We start from the raw sequence: 20,042 nt of genomic DNA on the forward strand, positions 1-20,042 counted from the left end.
CGAAAGTAGGCTAGAAATCTTTGGAACCCAACATTTCCAGGTGCATAAGGAAACATATGTAATTTTGCTGAACTAAATTTGCTGATCCCTTTAATGTCTGCTATCTCCATGAGCACCCACTCGCTACCATATGAAGTTCTCACTCTGCTTATGTAGCATTTTAGCTAATCTTGGGGGTGATGTCACTAACACTAACCCAGAGTCAGATTCACTGACCAAAGTCACGGACAGCATTTCAGAGGTTCCCCTAAGCGCCTCCCCACTATTACCGCATAGGCCTTCTGAATGAAAATGAGAACTCGGCAGAGAAGTGATGGGAGTCTTTAATGATCTCACATTAGTTCAAATAGACTATGGTAATCACTTGTTTAAGATGAGAATGTATTTCAACAGGGGATATTCTATGGATGTTCATTGTACTCCTCTAAACAGCTCCAATTAAAAGAGGATTGGTGAAGTATGTTAAATTAGTGACAAGACGTATTCCTTTCTCTTCCAAGTTTTTGTCTTATGTTCTTTTATGCATTATGTCAGTTTCCTTATGCTGTGACATCCACAAACAGAAGACAGTAAAATAATGACAGTGTACCTATGGGTTTACCGTAGGTCATTGACATCTAGGTTAGATCTGATTGTAGTGGCACACTAGCACATTCACAAAGCATTGACACGCACACCTTACAATTATTCGCAACTCACTGCAAACGCAATTCACAAAAAAAAGTGAATTGCGCCTCCTCGCCTCCATGTGCATCCTCGCCTATTCCCGGACCATCCTTTAAATCCGGCTTCTCTCCCGGGAACAATGGGGGACATATTTGGATTTTGGAGCCGGTGACTGGAGCCATTGAGCTGCCCCGCTCTGGGATCGGATGCAGTGAATTAGTGTAAAGCCTCGGAGAGAAAAGGGCTGACACAACGGTCAGCTATGGCCCCTGCCCTGGTTTCAGCTAACTTCCACGCAAAGCGTCTTGACCCAACCGGACCACTCCACTGGTCCCCTGGACCCCTGCTGTGGATCCATAGGATAAAAATAAGTTGATATGAGTTTGTTGTAATCTAGAGGGTGTATAGAGATAATGTGATGTAATACTATGGTAAAATTATTGATATAATAATATTGTACTAAGGAGGTCCATACAGTCCTGATGTTGGAGTGTTTAAGCAGTTTATGAGTTAATGAGTAAAATAATGGATTAATTTATTTAGGATAAAAACGATACACCTTGTATGTAACATTGTTGTAACATTAGCATCTTAGCATTAGTTCTGTGATTGAGATCAATTCTAAATGTGACAAAATAATATCATTCTTGTCTTTCATTCAGTTCTGCATTGGAAGACCTATCTTGAAGAGGTAAGCGGTTCATTCCCAGCCATTGTCAGTCGTTCTCTGGCTCTCCTGTGCCAAGGCTTGTTAGCCCAGCCTTATGAATGGCCCCTGTTCTCCTTCTCCAGAAACACCCCGAGCAAATGAGGCTTGTGGCACACCACCATATGCCTGACCAAAACGGCCATATGACTCACTGTTTAATTCATGTGTCTGTTTTCTTTTTCAGCATATCACAATGTTTCACAATGTCAAACCAGCGTATAATAAAGAAAACAGTGGATGACTTCAACAGTCTAAACTCAGTTACGTGTAATAAAATAGTTATCATTTCATCCTGTCTTGTATTAATCATAATAACTGTTATATTCCATCCTCTTGAGCTTCTCAATGTCACTGCATCTATCAGGTTAATTAAATAAAAACGCCCTGTGTAATTACATTTGTAAATCCCCTGATTATATCTACAGACTGTGTGTGTGTGTGGGTGTATGTGTGTGTGTGTGTGTGTGTGTGTGTGTGTGGGTGGGTTTGTGTGTGTGTAAGATAGATAGATAGAATGAGAGCGAGAGCAAGAGAGAGCTAGAAAGAGAAAGAGAGTCAAAGAGAGAGAGAGGACTGGTTAGATGCTAACAGACAATAGTATGCAGGCACTCCATTGTGCCGGTGTGAAACGGGGTCAGTTGATGAGTCATTCCACCAATTAGGTAGGTGCCTTTTGAGTTGTGTAATTTGATGAAAAAATATATATACACTACCAGTCAAAAGTTTGGACACACCTACTTATTCAAGGGTTTTTCTTTATTTTTACAATTTTTTACATTGTAGAATAGTAGTGAAGACATCAAAACTTTGAAATAACACATATGGAATCATGTAGTAAACAAAAAAGTGTTAAACAAATCATTCTCTCAACCAGCTTCACCTGGAATGCTGAGCACTTGTTGGCTGCTTTTCCTTCACTCTGCGGTTCGACTCATCCCAAACCATCTCAATTGGGTTGAGGTCGGGGGATTGTGGAGGCCAGGTAATCTGATGCAGCACTCCATCACTCTCTTTCTTGGTAAAATAGCTCTTATTCAGCCTGGAGGTGTGTTGGGTCATTGTCCTGTTGAAAAACAAATGATAGTCCCACTAAGCCCAAATCAGATGGGATGGTGTATCGCTGTAGAATGCTGTGGTAGCCACGCTGGTTAAGTGTTCATTCTAAATAAATCACAGACAGTGTAACCAGCAAAGCAACCCCACACCATAACACCTCCTCCTCCATGCTTTACGGTGGGAACTACACATGCAGAGATCATCCGTTCACCCACACCGCGTCTTACAATGAACCGGACTCCAGACCAAAGGACACATTTCCACTGGTCTAATGTCCATTGCTCGTGTTTCTTGGACCAAGCAGTCGCTTCTTATTAATGGTGTCCTTTAGTAGTGGTTTCTTTGCAGCAATTCGACCATGAAGGCCTGATTCACACAGTCCCCTCTGAACAGTTGATGTTGAGATGTGTCTGTTGCTTGAACTCTGTGAAGCATTTATTTGGGCTGCAATTTCTGAGGCTGGTAACTCTAATGAACTTATCCTCTGCAGCAGAGTTAACTCTGGGTCTTCCATTCTGTCACGGTCCTCATGAGAGCCAGTTTCATCATAACGCTTGATGGTTTTATGCGACTGCACTTGAAGAAACTTTCAAAGTTCTTGAAATGTTCCGTATTGACTGAGCCTTCATGTCTTAAAGTAATGATGGACTGTCGCTTTTCTTTGCTTATATGAGCTGTTTCTTGCCATATGGACTTGGTATTTTATATATGGATAATATGGACCCCCCCCACCTTGTCACAACACAACTGATTGGCTCAAACGCATTAAGAAGGAAAGAAATTCCACAAATTAACTTTAAAGAAGGCACACCTGTTAATTGAAATGCATTCCAGGTGACTACCTCATGAAGCTGGTTGAGAGAATGCCAAGAGTGTGCAAAGCTATTTGAAGAATCTCAAATATAAAATATATGTGTTATTTCATAGTTTTGATGTCTTCACTATTATTCTACAATGTATAGAAATAGTAAAAATAAAGAAAAACCTTGGAAAGAATAGGTGTCCAAACTTTTGACTGGTACTGTATATATTTCACCTAATTTTAACATTTTGTCATAAAGAGCACGTGTTCAAAAAAATTACTATAAAGTAACAGGGTTGACGACTTCATCTTAAATCATCCATAAATCCCCTCGTGACAGGGGAATGGAAGCTTGTTGTGTGCAACAGGGAGGGGCGATTGAATGCAAGCTTCAAAAAAAAACGAACATTGTTAAAACATTTCTAGCCTGTCTACCTATGCGTAACAGCGTTGACTTGTTATTCTCAACCCACTTGGGGTTAAGTGCGTCAAATTCTTCCTAAACGTCACAGAGGATGCTCAGAGGACATGTTGGATTTTAGCATTTAGCAAGTCTTTATTCATATTCAAATCACTTCCTTTCATATAATAGACTTGTCAAATTCAATATTTGTACACAATTTCTACTTAAAATATCAAATGGATGCAAAAAAACACTCATTTTGTGGAACGAACCCTATTGGTCAAATTAGGCCTGTACTCAGCACTGGGCTAGGCTGTGTGGAATCGACAGATGGAGAAAGGAACCCAGAGAGCCCAGACCTGCCACAAATAGCTCCAAACACACTCGCAAGCACACACATGTGATCACGAACACACACACACACACACACACACACACACACAGTGCAACCTAAGCGGAAGACAACAGGTACTCTATAGCTGCCAATCCTGTCACAATCACAAACTCAACATGCTACCTGACTATCACTGCTTCCATTGAAAGCCAGTGACTAGACTATTAATAAAACATTCCATCGGAATCAGAAAACCTCCTGAAGGAAATACTAAGCAGGATCAATGAGTTAGCCAGCTGACTTTGATAAATGGACAGAAATAATGGCTGATTTTCTGGTTCATTAAGAAAGCTAAACTTGGATGTATTTATTTTTTTATATATTTTTTGGGGGTCAATTAGACCATGCCCATTTCAAGCTTATCAAAAAATATAAATAATAATAATAATATTTTGTTAACTAGTAATATATAACTCCTTGATCCTGCTTTTTAGCATACCTCTCTGTATTCAGACAGACCTGGCCTGGTTTTGCCTGGCTTTGCCTGATTTCCTGAGGCTGGCGCTACGACAGTCCCTCTTCCTGAGCTCAGTGCTGGGGGCTCCATAGGAGCTGTCCAATCATATTGCAGTTAAGGCATCAAGGTCAGGGCAGAGAGACAGGAGGAACACAGAACTCTGGCGGCCTCACGACACTCCGACTCGCTCCCCTGTCCTGGTTATAACACAAACAGTGGGCTGATATGATGAAATCCTACGGTTTTATGTTTGTTTACAACTTCCATTAAAAAAGGAGATACATTTGTTCTCAACATTTTTGGCAGAAATAGCTATTTATATACTGTACATTGTCACACATTCACTCTTCACTCCTCAGTCGTAGGTAGAGACAGTTTTAGAATAATGATATAGCACTTGGACATCGGAAGAGGTGGGAAACCAGTGGTTGTGTGAGAAAACACTCATAATGAGCATGTTTTTGTTGAATTGTGCTCTAAAAATAGCAGGCAGAAACGCCTAAAGGGAGTCAGTAGAGAGAGATCAAATACATGCCATGAGTGACATCTGTTATAATGAACAGGAGAAGCCACAGAGGGGAAATAAGGTCAACTGGTACTGTATTTATACTGTCTGGTTATACTTTATTAGGGTACATGACACTACATTTTACATTTACATTTTAGTCATTTAGCAGATGCTCTTATCCAGAGCGACTTACAGTTAGTGAGTGCATACATTATTATTTTTATTTTATTTTTCATACCCCCGTGGGAATCGAACCCACAACCTAGCGTTGCAAACGCCATGGCTCTACCAACTGAGCTACATCCCCTGCCGGCCATTCCCTCCCCTACCCTAGACAACGCTGGGCCAATTGTGCGCCGCCCCCATGGGTCTCCCTCGCGGCCCGGCTACACAGAGCCTGGATTCGAACCACTACAGTAAGTAAGGGCTGCCTGTCTTTTAGACTACTTTAGCTAACATAATGTTTAAAGCAGACCACCATAGTCCCTGTGCCCAAGAACACTAAGGTAACCTGCCTAATAGACTACTGCCCCGTAGCCCTCACGTCGGTAGCCATGAAGTGCTTTGAAAGGATGGTCATGGCTCACATCAACACCATCATCCCGGAAACCCTGGACCCACTCCAATTTGCATACCACCCCAACAGATGACGCAATCTCAATCGCACTCCACACTGCCCTTTCCCACCTGGACAAAAGGAAAACCTATGTGAGAATGCTGTTCATTGACTACAGCTCAGCGTTCAACACCATAGTGCCCACAAAGCTCATCACTAAGCTAAGGACCCTGGGACTAAACACCTCCCTCTGCAACTGGATCCTGTTCTCTCTGCTACAGCACGGCAAGCGGTACCGGAGCACCAAGTCTAGGTCCAAAAGGCTCCTTAACAGATTCTACCCCCAAGCCATAAGACTGCTGAACAATTTATCAAATAGCCACCCAGAATATTTACATTGACCCCCCCCACCCCTTTGTTTTTACACTGCTGCTACTCGCTGTTTATTATCTATGCATAGTGACTTTACCCCTACCTACAAATTACCTCGACTAACCTGTACCCCCCACACATTGACTTGGTACCGGTACCCCCTGTATACAGCCTCATTATTGTTATTTTACAGCATCAGGAGGATTTAAAGCTGCAATATGTAACTTTTTGGGCGACCTGACCAAATTCACATAGAAATTTGAATTATAGATATGTCATTCACATTGAAAGCAAGTCTAAGAAGCAGTAGATCTGTTCTATGAGCGCTATTTCTATGCTTCACGTTCTTAAGTTTTGTTTTTCGTCTTTTACTTTCGGTTTTGTACACCAGCTTCAAACAGCTGAAAATAAAATATTTTAGGTTATGGAAAATATATAATACAGCGGTTTAGATGGTACAATGATTTTCTACACTATACTTGCTTGTTTTGTCACATAAACTGAAATGAGAATTTTTGCAACCAGGAAATGGCGGAGCGATTTCTGCATAATGCACTTTAAGAGGAGGATGAAGAAAGTGCATAATTTCAGCCAGCCAGGGCTAGAGGTCACGGTCAGGAAAGTAGGAGGGGCACCAGGGTGTAAGGGTGATATAGGGGACACAGGATCCTGAGCCGATTATTTTTCACACCCCCTGGGGGTGGCTGGCAGTAGACAGACAGGCGGGAGCTTTTCTCGGGATCCTGGATGTCAGTATCAGGCCCCCTGGGGGCCAGAATGAAAACCCTAGACCCAGCCGAGGCCCCCAAAGACCTGCCACCCTGAGCCTAGCACAGCCCATTAGGTAATTAGAGGTCCTGAATACATGTGGAGAAAAAGGGCACAGGGTTAGATGGAATGTTATCAAAATGCTGTTGTAATGTTACCTGTACACTAGCACTATAAGGGCTGATATTGGGCTAAGGGCTATATACTGTAGATAGTGTTGCTAATGAGACGCCTTTATGTGATGTGGCTACAGGGTTAGACAAAAGGTCAGCAGAACGCTACTGTAATTTTACGTTAATGTTATTGCAATTGAAGGAGCAATCTGCAGTTGCTACCTCCATTTTTTAAAAACGTATAATTGAATGATATGCACCCATTGATTCTTGAAGAAAATAATGTATAAATGCCTCATGAGCTCAGCTCAACTGTTGTACCCCATCAGAACCCAAAATATAAGTTTGTTTTACTCCAATGTTAGTAAACAAAGTACATGTAAACAAACACTGTATAGCCTCAAAACATGGTTAAAACTATAATCTTGATATCATGGATGGCCAGTCCTTGCATCCATATTGCTGTCTAGAAATGTGAGATTGGTTATATTTCTCCAGCCCCAACCCTCAGCTTTTTACCGAAACAGTGGCGGGAGTGCACTTTGTTATTGTTTCAACCGTGGATTGCCCCTTTAAGGCTGAAATTATACAGTGCTGTTATACTGGGACAAGTTCATATCCTTCAAAGAAACTGGTGAGTCCCGCAAATGCTATGCAAATGTAAACTGTAGTTTAAGAACTAATACAGAGTTTAAAGTGGGAGGCAAATAAATAATTAAAGTTGAGCATCCAGTTGTTGTTGGGCACTCTTTCTTTTGGTTCTGTTTGAATGTAGAAAAGTTTGAATGTAGAAAAAGGCCTGCAATCGGTAGCCTACCATCCCTCACACCCCCCTGGCCTCCGTGTCATTGTGGCCTGCGAGGCTGCGATAGAGAGTCAAGTGCTTGGACATCGCTGGAGCGTGAAAGCTCCCGTTCATCCTGTTTAATAGAGTGTACTCAGACCCTCCATTGATCCAACAGCAGTCCACCAGTTGACCACCCAGTCATAATGAGCCACAAATAGCGTCTCGCTTGCATAACTGTGTGTAACAATAGGGTTGCCTTTCTGCCCCAATGGACAATAAATTATAACAATTCCCCATCGCTGGTCGCTCATAGACTGACCGGAACACAGGAATGAGTGGGAGTTGGGAGCCGAGCCACGTTTCTCATCATGGGAGCACGCAAGGCTTTTTCCCACCACAGCAACTTCCTAAATAACTTATCTCGCCTCGCTAGCTCAGTCGCCATAGAATGAACATTAGCATTAGCGAGGATATAGATACGTAGTGAATAGAAGTGACATTAGCATTAGCGAGGATATAGATACGTAGTGAATAGAAGTGACATTGTTATGTAACACAGGATCCTAGAGGTCAGAAAGAGCCAAGAACTATGCTAATGCTAAATGCTACGATAACAACACTTTCAGTTGGTTGTTTACAGTATGCTGTGTACCTAATTGTGTGCAGTAGGGTCACAGGAAAACTTGTGGTGAGGTGGCATTTGCCATAGCCTTTTTTTATTTAGGTTAATCAAATATATCGACGCAAACTGTTAAACGGGCAAAGTGATGTTTTTAGACCGATTTGCCTCATGACTTGTCAACTCATTTACAATTTCTCTGTCCTTCACATGGAGTGCTGCTGCAGGCTCTTTGCATGTCTTGACTGATCAGATTCACGGAAATCGCAGGTCGCACGGGCCGGGCACAACGCGCAAAGCTCAAGGCACTATCTCTACTTTCCACTGTTATTTATTTAGCAAGCGTGATAACACATCACTCCCGATGGACACAAGCAAAAACTCTTACATAAATGTTGCAGCCTATACACCTAAACTTGAGCAATCTGACATGCTGTATTGTATGGAAAAAACAATTTTTCAGTCTGATCTACTGCAGGCTACTAACAGCAGCTGCATAGTGTAGCCTAGGGTTTCCCAAACTCGGTCCTGGGGCCGCCCCCCTGGGTGCACGTTTTGGTTTTTGCCCTAGCACTACACAGCTGATTCAAATAATTAAAGGTTGTAGCTGAGGCAAAAAACAAAACTTGCACCCGGGGGGACCCAGGACCGAGTTTGAGAGGGGGGCAGGACCGAGTTTGGGAAACCCTGGTCTAGCCTACTATGTGCCCTGTTCCTCTGGCCATGGTAAACAACGCCGTAGCGTTGTGTATTTATAGCCCATTTGTTTGTGAGAAAATGCGAATGGGATAAAATGTGGTTTATATTCAAACTGACTGGGCTACCAAAACCTTTTCAATCCCAAATTATTAATTGGAATTAATCAATAAACCCAATAGCTGACAGACTGTAGCAGGACTACATGATGCAAACCCTGTGAGTTTTATTGTCCAATCATGTTGCTTTCTCTGTATCTGTGTATAGGAAACCCCACCCTAGTCCTTCTTTTAGATAAAAATCATATGAACAAATGCAAGGTTGATGCAGTTTGACAGGGTTTTCATCCTCCCCAAGGCCAGGAGTTTTTCCAGGAGTTTGTTAAAACCATGTGACCTGATTAGAAAAACTCTGGTCCCATCAAAGCACATATTAAACCTTTTTACAATGTCACACCTCTGGTGTGCAGAACAGGTAACCTTAGGCTGTATCTAATTGAGCCTTTCCTGTTACAGTGTTCAGCTTGATGATGCTAGTTTCTCTAGCGATGTCTTGAGGTCATTTTATGAAAAGTGGCTAATCCATCACCAAAGGAGTATTTTCTTCTCCATCTCTCCACATTGATCTTCTCAAAATATAAGCAACTAAATCAATCATTGTTGTTCTTATAATGGTTTCATACTGGTCTCATAGCCCCTTAAGGCTTAATTCTACCAAGTCAATGACATGGCTTCCAATCAATTCAATAATATTATATTTTCTAGCACATTGTGTTGACTAATTGGGAAACTAATATGCACTCTATTCCTAAGATTTCTTAATGCAGGGCTCCCTTGGAAAGAGGCCTTGGTCTCAATGGGACTCCCTGCTAAAATAAAGGTTAAATAAGAATGAGTATTTTCATATCACTAAAGACAGCTTTAGTGTCTTTTCATCTAACAAACCAATTTCACAGTCCTTTCTTCAATTACAAGCTTTAGTCAATACACCAAGTATACACATTTTCAGATGTGAGGAATTCACAATCTCAAGCTAAGAAACTGCTTGGAAATAGTGCATAAATTGGTGAGACAGAGACTTTTCAATGAACAGTGGAAGGGCAAAATGATAAAATACAGTAATGACAGTTCTTTTTATCACTGAACAGTGAACACTCATCTATGAGTGTTGAAAAATAATCTAATTTACTACACCAGCATCCACTCAACCAAACCAGACGCTCAATTTCCATCAAACCTAATCTAATGGGAACATTCTCTGCTATAACTGAACTTTATTTGCATTGAGAAATCATTTTTCAGCTCTTACATTCAGAAACTGTGGTACGTTAAGAGCCGTCATATATATTCAAATGCCATAACAGAGACACAATTCGTTGGATGGAAGATTCTACCGTGGCTGCAGTATTAGTCTTGGGCAGGACTCATATCAGTGTTTATGGAGTTGACGAAGCAAGATAATACATCAGTCACCAGATCTCAATCTAATTGAACACTTGGGAGATTCTGGAGTGGCACCTGAGACAGCGTTTTCCAACACCATCAAGAAAACACCAAATGATTGAATTTCTTGTGGAAGAATGGTGTCACATCCCTCCAATAGAGTTCCAGACACTTGTAGAATCTATGCCAAGGCGCATTGAATCTGTTCTAACGGCTCGTGGTGGCCCAACGCCTTATTAAGACACTTTCTGTTGGTGTTTCCTTTATTTTGTCAGTTACCTGTAATTTGCGTAAGAGGTCAGTGAATATTCTATGGCCGTGCCAGTGAAGGTCGGGCGGAGTGTGGAGGCTAGTTATAGGAGATAAATGACTATCGGATCAAACCTTCATCATTATCCTCTTTCTGGACAACATAGAGCAGAGAGAGAGAGAGAGAGCTGGGGAGGAAGGAATGATGCAATAGCATTAACCGTCTTTAGCCTCACATGATACAAACATGCATGGCTCATTTCACTGAATGAACAGTACAATACACTGTACACAGGGTTGATCTCGGCACTTGTCATCAAAACTCCAAAGTTGGGTAAATTCATTTGGTCAATCGTTTCTCTCAGCAGTACATCTCAGGTATATCCTGGTAGTACCATGAATGATAACAATGGTGATATCACATCACTAATCATGTTTAATTCACACAGCCATATTACGAAGGAAATGAAGAGAGTAGGAATGAAATGGTCCCCCAAGCCTGAAATAGCGTTGTCAGCCGGGAGGCACGGAGAGTAATGTAATTGGGGTGCTTAGTGACAGCCAGAGCAGGGGAGGGAAGTAGGGGGGACAGTTCAGCGCTCTCCTGGGCTTTTACACAATAGAGCTATATCCGGTGTGGGATGAGGAGATGATCTGTTCTTTTGCCTTTCCTTTCGTCACTGGTAGCAGGCGACGCAGCACAGTTGAAAGGTAAAGTAGTGAGAGAGGACGATACAGTATTAGTGTATAGTCATCCACATTTCCAAACTGAGGATACCCCCACTGGCGGACTAAACATTAGGCAGAAGATGCAATTGCCTCAGGCCTCACATCATCAAGGGGCCTCGTGAGCTGGAAAAAACGAAAAAGTTTTTAACCTCTACGGGATCGGTGTCCCGTATACGGGACGGTTGATCTAACGTGCGCTAATGTGATTAGCATGACTGTTGTAAGTAACAGCAAACTTTCCAGGGCATAGACATGTCTTACAGTGAGGGAAAAAAGTATTTGATCCCCTGCTGATTTGTACGTTTGCCCACTGACAAAGACATGATCAGTCTATAATTTTAATGGTAGGTTTATTTGAACAGCGAGAGACAGAATAACAACAAAAAAATCAAGAAAAACGCATGTCAAAAATGTTATACATTGATTTGCATTTTAATGAGGGAAATATGTATTTGACCCCTCTGCAAAACATGATTTAGTACTTGGTGGCAAAACCCTTGTTGGCAATCACATAGGTCAGATGTTTCTTGTAGTTGGCCACCAGGTTTGCACACATCTCAGGAGGGATTTTGTCCCACTCCTCTTTGCAGATCTTCTCCAAGTCATTAAGGTTTTGAGGCTGACTTTTGGCAACTCGAACCTTCAGCTCCCTCTACAGATTTTCTATGGGATTAAGGTCTGGAGACTGGCTAGGCCACTCCAGGACCTTAATGTGCTTCTTCTTGAGCCACTCCTTTGTTGCCTTGGCTGTGTGTTTTGGGTCATTGTCATGCTGGAATACCAATCCACGACCCATTTTCAATGCTCTGGCTGAGGGAAGGAGGTTGTCACCCAAGATTTGACGGTACATGGCCCTGTCCATCGTCCCTTTGATGCGGTGAAGTTGTCCTGTCCCCTTAGCAGAAAAACACCCCAAAGCATAATGTTTCCACCTCCATGTTTGACGGTGGGGATGGTGTTCTTGGGGTCATAGGCAGCATTCCTCCTCCTCCAAACATGGCGAGTTGAGTTGATGCCAAAGAGCTTGATTTTGGTCTCATCTGACCACAACACTTTCACCCAGTTCTCCTCTGAATCATTCAGATGTTCATTGGCACACTTCAGACGGGCCTGTATATGTGCTTTCTTGAGCATGGGGACCTTGCGGGCACTGCAGGATTTCAGTCCTTCACAGCGTAGTGTGTTACCAATTGTTTTCTTGGTGACTATGGTCCCAGCTGCCTTGAGATCATTGACAAGATCCTCCCGTGTAGTTCTGGGCTGATTCCTCACCGTTCTCATGATCATTGCAACTCCACGAGGTGAGATCTTGCATGGAGCCCCAGGCCAAGGGAGATTGACAGTTATTTTGTGTTTCTTCCATTTGCGAATAATTGCACCAACTGTTGTCACCTTCTCACCAAGCTGCTTGGTGATGGTCTTGTAGCCCATTCCAGCCTTGTGTAGGTCTACAATCTTGTCCCTGACATCCTTGGAGAGCTCTTTGGTCTTGGCCATGGTGGAGAGTTTGGAATCTGATTGATTGATTGCTTCTGTGGACAGGTGTCTTTTATACAGGTAACAAGCTGAGTTTAGGAGCACTCCCTTTAAGAGTGTGCCCCTAATCTCAGCTCGTTACCTGTATAAAAGACACCTGGGAGCCAGAAATCTTTCTGATTGAGAGGGGGTCTAACACTTATTTCCCTCATTAAAATGCAAATCAATTTATAACATTTTTGACATGCGTTTTTCTGGATTTTTTTGTTGTTATTCTGTCTCGCACTGTTCAAATAAACCTATCATTAAAATTATAGACTGATCATTTCTTTGTCAGTGGGCAAACGTACAAAATCAGCAGGGGATCAAATACTTTTTTCCCTCACTGTATATGGTCAGAAAGCTTACATTCTTGTTAATCTAACTGCACAGTCCAATTTACAGTAGCTATTACAGTGAAAAAATACCATGCTATTGTTTGAGGAGAGTAGTCAAAAAACGTATCACGGCAACTGGTTTGATACAGTCACCTCTGAAGGTAAATAATGTACTTACATTCTGTAATGTTTGTCATCCTAAGGGTCCCAGAGATCAAATGTAGCATAGTTTTGTTTGATAAAACTATTTTTATATTCAAATGTAGGAACTGGGTTCTACAGTTTGAACCCTTGCTGTCTCTGGCTCCACACCCACCCCGCCCGGCCATCTTGATGTGTGAAAGTTAGTGTATAAACTAATGATCCATCATGTATGACATTTCTGGGAGTGTGTAAACTTACATTTTATATTACCATATCATTTTTGTATGTTTCTCTATAGTTATGTACTTGAAAATGTATCAATTGACCAATTTGGCACATTTGGGCAGACTTGATACAAAATAGTCCAGTATTGCAATGCTTCACTGGATCAATCTGAAACATTGCACACACACTGCTTCCATCTAGTGGCCAACATTTAAATTGCGCCTAAACTGCAATATTATATTGTGGCCTTTCTCTTGCATTTCAAAGATGATGGAACAAAAAAATAAATAGAAAACACATTTTTAATTTTTTTATTATCTTTTACCAGATGTAATGTGTTATATTATCCTACATTAATTTCACATTTCTACAAACATCAAAGTGTTTCCTTTCAAATGGTATCAAGAATATGCATATCCTTGCTTCAGGTCCTGAGCTACAGGCAGTTAGATTTTGGTATGTCATTTTAGGTGAAAATTTAAAAAAAGGGTCCTATCCTTAAGAAGCTTCTGATAGGCTAATTGACATTTGAGTCAATTGAAGGTGTACCTGTGGATGTATTTCAAGGCCTAGTAAGCCAATAAAATTTGATTTGATTTGAATTAGCATATCAGAAGCTTCTAAAGCCATGACATCATTTTCTGGAATTGTCCAAGCTGTTTAAAGACACAGTCAACTTAGTGTATGTAAACTTCTGACCCACTGGAATTGTGATACAGTGAATTATAAGTGAAATAATCTGTCTGTAAACAATTGTTGGAAAAATTAAGTCGGAAGTTTACATACACCTTAGCCAAATACATTTAAACTCAGTTTTTCACAATTCCTGACATTTAATCCTAGTAGAAATTCCCTGTCTTAGGTCAGTTAGGATCGCCACTTTATTTTAAGAATGTGAAATGTCAGAATAATAGTAGAGAGAATTCATTATTTCAGCTTTTATTTCTTTCATCACATTCCCAGTGGGTCAGAAGTTTACATACACTCAATAAGTATTTGGTAGCATTGCCTTTAAATTGTTTAACTTGGGTCAAACGTTTCGGGTAGCCTTCCACAAGCTTCCCACAATAAGTTGGGTGAATTTTGGCCCATTCCTCCTGACAGAGTCAGGTTTGTAGGCCTCCTTGCTCGCACACACTTTTTCAGTTCTGCCCACACATTTTCTATAGGATTGAGGTCAGGGCTTTGTGATGGCCACTCCAATACCTTGACTTTGTTGTCCTTAAGCCATTTTGCCACAACTTTGGAAGTATGCTTGGGGTCATTGTCCATTTGGAAGACCCATTTGCGACCAAGCTTTAACTTCCTGACTGATGTCTTGAGATGTTGCTTCAATATATCCACATAATTTTCCTTCCTCATGATGCCATCTATTTTGTGAAGTGCACCAGTCCCTCCTGCAGCAAAGCACCCTCACAGCATGATGCTGCCACCCCCGTGCTTCACGGTTGGGATGGTGTTCTTCGGCTTGCAAGTCCCCCTTTTTACCTCCAAACATAACGATGGTCATTATGGGCAAACAGTTCTATTTTTGTTTCATCAGACCAGAGGACATTTCTCCAAGAAGTACAATATTTGTCCCCATGTGCAGTTGCAAACGGTAGTCTGGCTTTTTTATGGCGGTTTTGGAGCAGTGGCTTCTTCCTTGCTGAGCGGCCTTTCAGGTTATGTCGATATAGGACTCGTTTTACTGTGGATATAGATACTTTTGTACCTGTTTCCTCCAGCATCTTCACAAGATCCTTTGCTGTTGTTCTTTGATTGATTTGCACTTTTTGCACCAAAGTACGTTCATCTCTAGGAGACGCATCTCCTTCCTGAGCGGTATGATGGCTGCGTGGTCCCATGGTGTTTATACTTGCGTATTATTGTTTGTACAGATGAACGTGGTAATAATAATATTATTATAATAATATGCCATTTAGCAGACGCTTTTATCCAAAGCGACTTACAGTCATGTGTGCATACATTTTTACGTATGGGTGGTCCCGGGGATCGAACCCACTACCCTGGCATTACAAGCACCATGCTCTACCAATTGAGCTACAGAGGAACACGGTGGTACCTTCAGGCGTTTGGAAATTGCTCCCAAGGATGAACCAGACTTGTGGAGGTCTACAATTTTTTTTCTGAGGTCTTGGCTGATTTCTTTAGATTTTCCTATGATGTCAAGCAAAGAGGCACTGAGTTTGAAGGTAGGCCTTGAAATACATCCACATGTAATAATAATAATAATGCCATTTGGCAGACGCTTTTATCCAAACACTTACAGTCATCGTGCATACATTTTTTTTGGGTGGTCATGCCCCACGTGTACACCTTCAATTGACTCAAATTATGTCAATTAGCCTATCAGAAGCTTCTAAAGCCATGACGTCATTTTCTGGAATTTTCCAAGCTGTTTAAAGGCACAGTCAACTTAGTGTATGTAAACTTCTGACCCACTGGAATTGTGATACAGTGAACTATAAATGAAATAATCTGTCTGTAAGCTACTTTTTGAAGTGATTTGTTTGACAATCAGATGAAAACATCATGACTGGTTGTGTTCATGGCACAATAAAAGGTAATACATTTTTACAGTTAAATTACATGTCTTTACTATAAATCACATTTAAAAAACTTGGTGGTTGAAGTATTCTGATGGATGCACCCACATGAAAAAATATTACTGTTTAATATAGAATACTGTACTTAACTGTAGAATACTATACTCCACACTGTAGTATCCCTCAATTATGCAGTACTTACTATAGAATTTGGTAGTATACTGTAGAATATTATACTCCACATTGTAGTATCCCTCGATTGTCTAGTGTTTAATATGGAAGTTTGTAGTATACGGTAGAATGCTATACTACCCACAGTACTATCCCTTGATCATGTGTAGTACTTACTATAAAATGTTGTAGTATACTGTAGAATACTATAGGAAATACTACAGTATTATCCTTTAAAAACAATTTTGTGGACATTACTGTAAAAATACAGTAATGTCCACAAAAACACTACGGTGTTTTATTTACATATACTGTACCTCACTCATTCCCCTCCCTCATATCCCAATTTGTGCCACCCATGAGTGAGAAACATACATGCCAAGTATAGACCATATATTTTGTTCCCTACAGGTTATAGAAAAGAGCAGAAGCTCTTAACTATCCATTCGGACTCCAGTCTTACCTACGGGTTATGGAAAATGTGTTAGTTAAATATTTTTTCCAGTAGGTTTTCTCAAGGAGAAAGCCCGACGTGTCAAAGAAAATAAAATAAAAACACTACAGTAAATACTAAAGTATACTACAATCATGTCCTCAAAAACACTACAGTAAATACTACAGTATACTAGTCATGTCTGCAAAAACACTACAGTAAATATTACAGTAAAGTCCGCAAAAACACTGCAGTGAATACTATAGTATATAAATATACTAATACTGGGGCGGCGGGTGGCTTGGTGGTTGGAAGCGTGGTGCCGGTGGCCGAAGGGTCGCTGGTTCTAGTCCCTGAGCCGACTGGGTGAAGAGTCTGTCGATGTGCCCTTGAGCAAGGCACTTAACCCTAATTGCTCCTGTAAGTCGCTCTGGATAAGAGCGTCTGCTAAATGACAAAAAATAAAATAAAATAATAATAAATAAATAAATAAATACTATACCATAGTATACTATAGTATTTTTTCATGTGGGCACCTCCACGGCTCCCACCGTGGTCACATACTTTTGTAACTTTGTTTACTTAGAAATTGGAAATAATTGATAGTTTCTTTTACACGGAGGACTTCTGAATATTTTTGATTGTTTTTAGTTTATGGACGACTGACCTCTACTTCCCTGTAGGATCCTCCTGTACTGCATAAAGCAGTTATTGGATCAAAATAAATACAGATTAAAACGGACACAATAGACAATTTAAATCACAATTACAGTACACGTACACCTGGATGGACAAATAAATCTTGATTACATGTTCAATTAAAGGGCTAAATTGTCCACTTTTTAGATGTACATTACCGTGTCTGTGTAAAAGGGCCTAAATGAGATTCCCTGACCATGATGAAGTAGAATAGAGCCATCAGCCATAATAAATCAATAACCCTTAGTAGAATGACAGAGTCTGTGTCCCAAATGGCACCCTGTTATATAGTGCACTACTTTCGACCAGAGTCCTATGGGCCCTGGTCAAAACGACTTAATTATAATAATATATGTGGTCTTTTGTAGCTCAGATGGTAGAGCATGGCGCTTGTAACACTAGGGAAGTGGGTTCGATTCCAAGGACCACCCATAAGTAAAATGTATGCACACATGACTGTAAGTCGCTTTGGATAAAAGCATCTGCTAAATGGCATGTATTATTATTAAAAGTACTAGACTATAAATGGAATGGGGTGCAATTTGGGACACAGACAGACTGTTGTCTTTGGGCGGCGTGGTCATTGGGAAAAGGATGACATGACACAATCACTATTATAATTATCAAACACTAGTGTCACGTTGCCATACCTCCAGCCTGGTTCTTGACGAGGCTAATCAAACGCTTATTCATAGGAGCCTTGTGATTAATGCAAATTAGACCTCGCTGCTGAGTACAGCTGGCTGGCAGGAGTGGGTATCTATTGCTCTCTCTCTCCTCCCTTGTGTTCTCCCTCTCTCATAGTCTCTCTCTTGTCTCTTGTGCTCTCTCTCTCCTCTTTTTTTCTCTCTCTCTCCATCTCTCTCTTCTCTGGTCCTCTCACGCTCTCGCTCTCTTATTTTTCTCTCTCTATATCTCTCTCTTCTCTCGGACGACGAGACATGGTCAGAGTGGGTCTCTGTTTGGGTGAGTGAGGGGCGGCTGGAGCGCTTTCCTCTCTTTCACTATGGTGGTATTCTCCAGTGTAGCACCGGGCAAAACAACATGGCTCATTATACTGTATGTGTGGTCCCTGTATCCATGGAAGCCGTATATCTCACTCACACCTCTCCCTAGAAGACCAAACCCTCTTGAGCAATGGATGTGTGAAGAATGGCCATACAGTACATACACTACCACCTGTCTTTCATTGGTGTTGTTCTTGTGTTCTTTACTCACACTTCATAGTGAGGCACTGAAGCAACAATACAGTGAAGTCACGCAATGGCACATTGAAGAAACCTGTGTCCTCTAGACCTCTAGCTAATTGACAGCCTTCATCATCATCTCAATGCAATGACACTAGATGACCATTATGAAGAATCAGGTTGTCCCTGATCACATTGAAAGATAAAGTCAGAGGATAGGTTGAGTTTGGGGGAAAAGAAAGAGCACCCTCAAAAAAGAGAAAGATAACATAAAAACGCACCAGAAAATGTGTGCTGATGATTCATAAGTGATAAAGATGGGCTGTATTTAGAATCTTCTCACTCTCCTCCTCCCCCTGAATAATTGTCATCTCTTTTAGGATTTGACTGATGACTGGCTCTCTGATAAATGTGAGAAAAGGAGAGCGTGCTAGCCTCGCCGAGCGTCGTCAAATATAGTGTCACTGCTTTGAGTTGTCAAGGGTAACGCAGTAAAATGTTACACAACATCAATAGCCAGGAGAGCTACAGGTTGAAATGGTTCTTAAACACCTTGAAACCAAACAAGGCACTGCTTCATTCTTCTGCATTAGAATAAGGATGGACAATTATTTACAGTTATGTGCTATAAACTCCAGACAGACCTCAGAAAGACTGCCTTAATAGAGACATTTGAAATTGAAAGGCTCTTACTGATGACTCACTGTTTTCCTTTATTCCGGAGACAGAGGAGAAGCAAACAAGAAATTAGGCCACCTGTTGATCTCCTTGTAAAACCTAATAAGTCTAGTTCAACACAGAAGGAAATTCCACTTTCGCGAGAGTGCTAGGATGCCATACATGTTGCGGGATGCCAAAACCTTCACCCTGTCCGCAGACAGACACACACACACACACACACACACACACACACACACACACACACACACATGCCCTGGGTCAATACGGATTACACACTGGGCAAGTGTGAAGGGCGTCTCTCCACACCGAGTCACCCAGCTCAGCTGCGTGGTCTATCAATACACTGTATCCACTCCATCGACACAGCGACACACTCCCACAGAGCACCAAATAATGCATGGGATACATTTAAAACAGGCATGCATGTTGAAAACACTCAACATCCTCAGCATCCTCACCCCTGACTGAAAGAGCCAGTTCAGTAACACCTGACAGTGTAGTAACCTGGGAACACAACTGATATGACCACGTTGTATGTGGAGCTATCTGATATGACTTTGTAGTCGTCATGAAATTAAACTGTGACAGGGGGCATTGAGAGGACATGAACATTGGGCAGTCAGTATGTAGCAATGTGTGAGAGCCCCAACATTAACACTCTGTGGTTCTGTAATTTACCTAAATAAAAACAATTCCCAATGTGATCAGAAGCAATCATGTATACACTGCTACACTGTTCTGGGCATTTGAATGATACGTCTGTCGATCAAGTTA

This window comes from Coregonus clupeaformis, chromosome 1 (assembly GCF_020615455.1).
Source record: "Coregonus clupeaformis isolate EN_2021a chromosome 1, ASM2061545v1, whole genome shotgun sequence".
In the NCBI taxonomy this organism is placed as follows: Eukaryota; Metazoa; Chordata; class Actinopteri; order Salmoniformes; family Salmonidae; genus Coregonus; species Coregonus clupeaformis.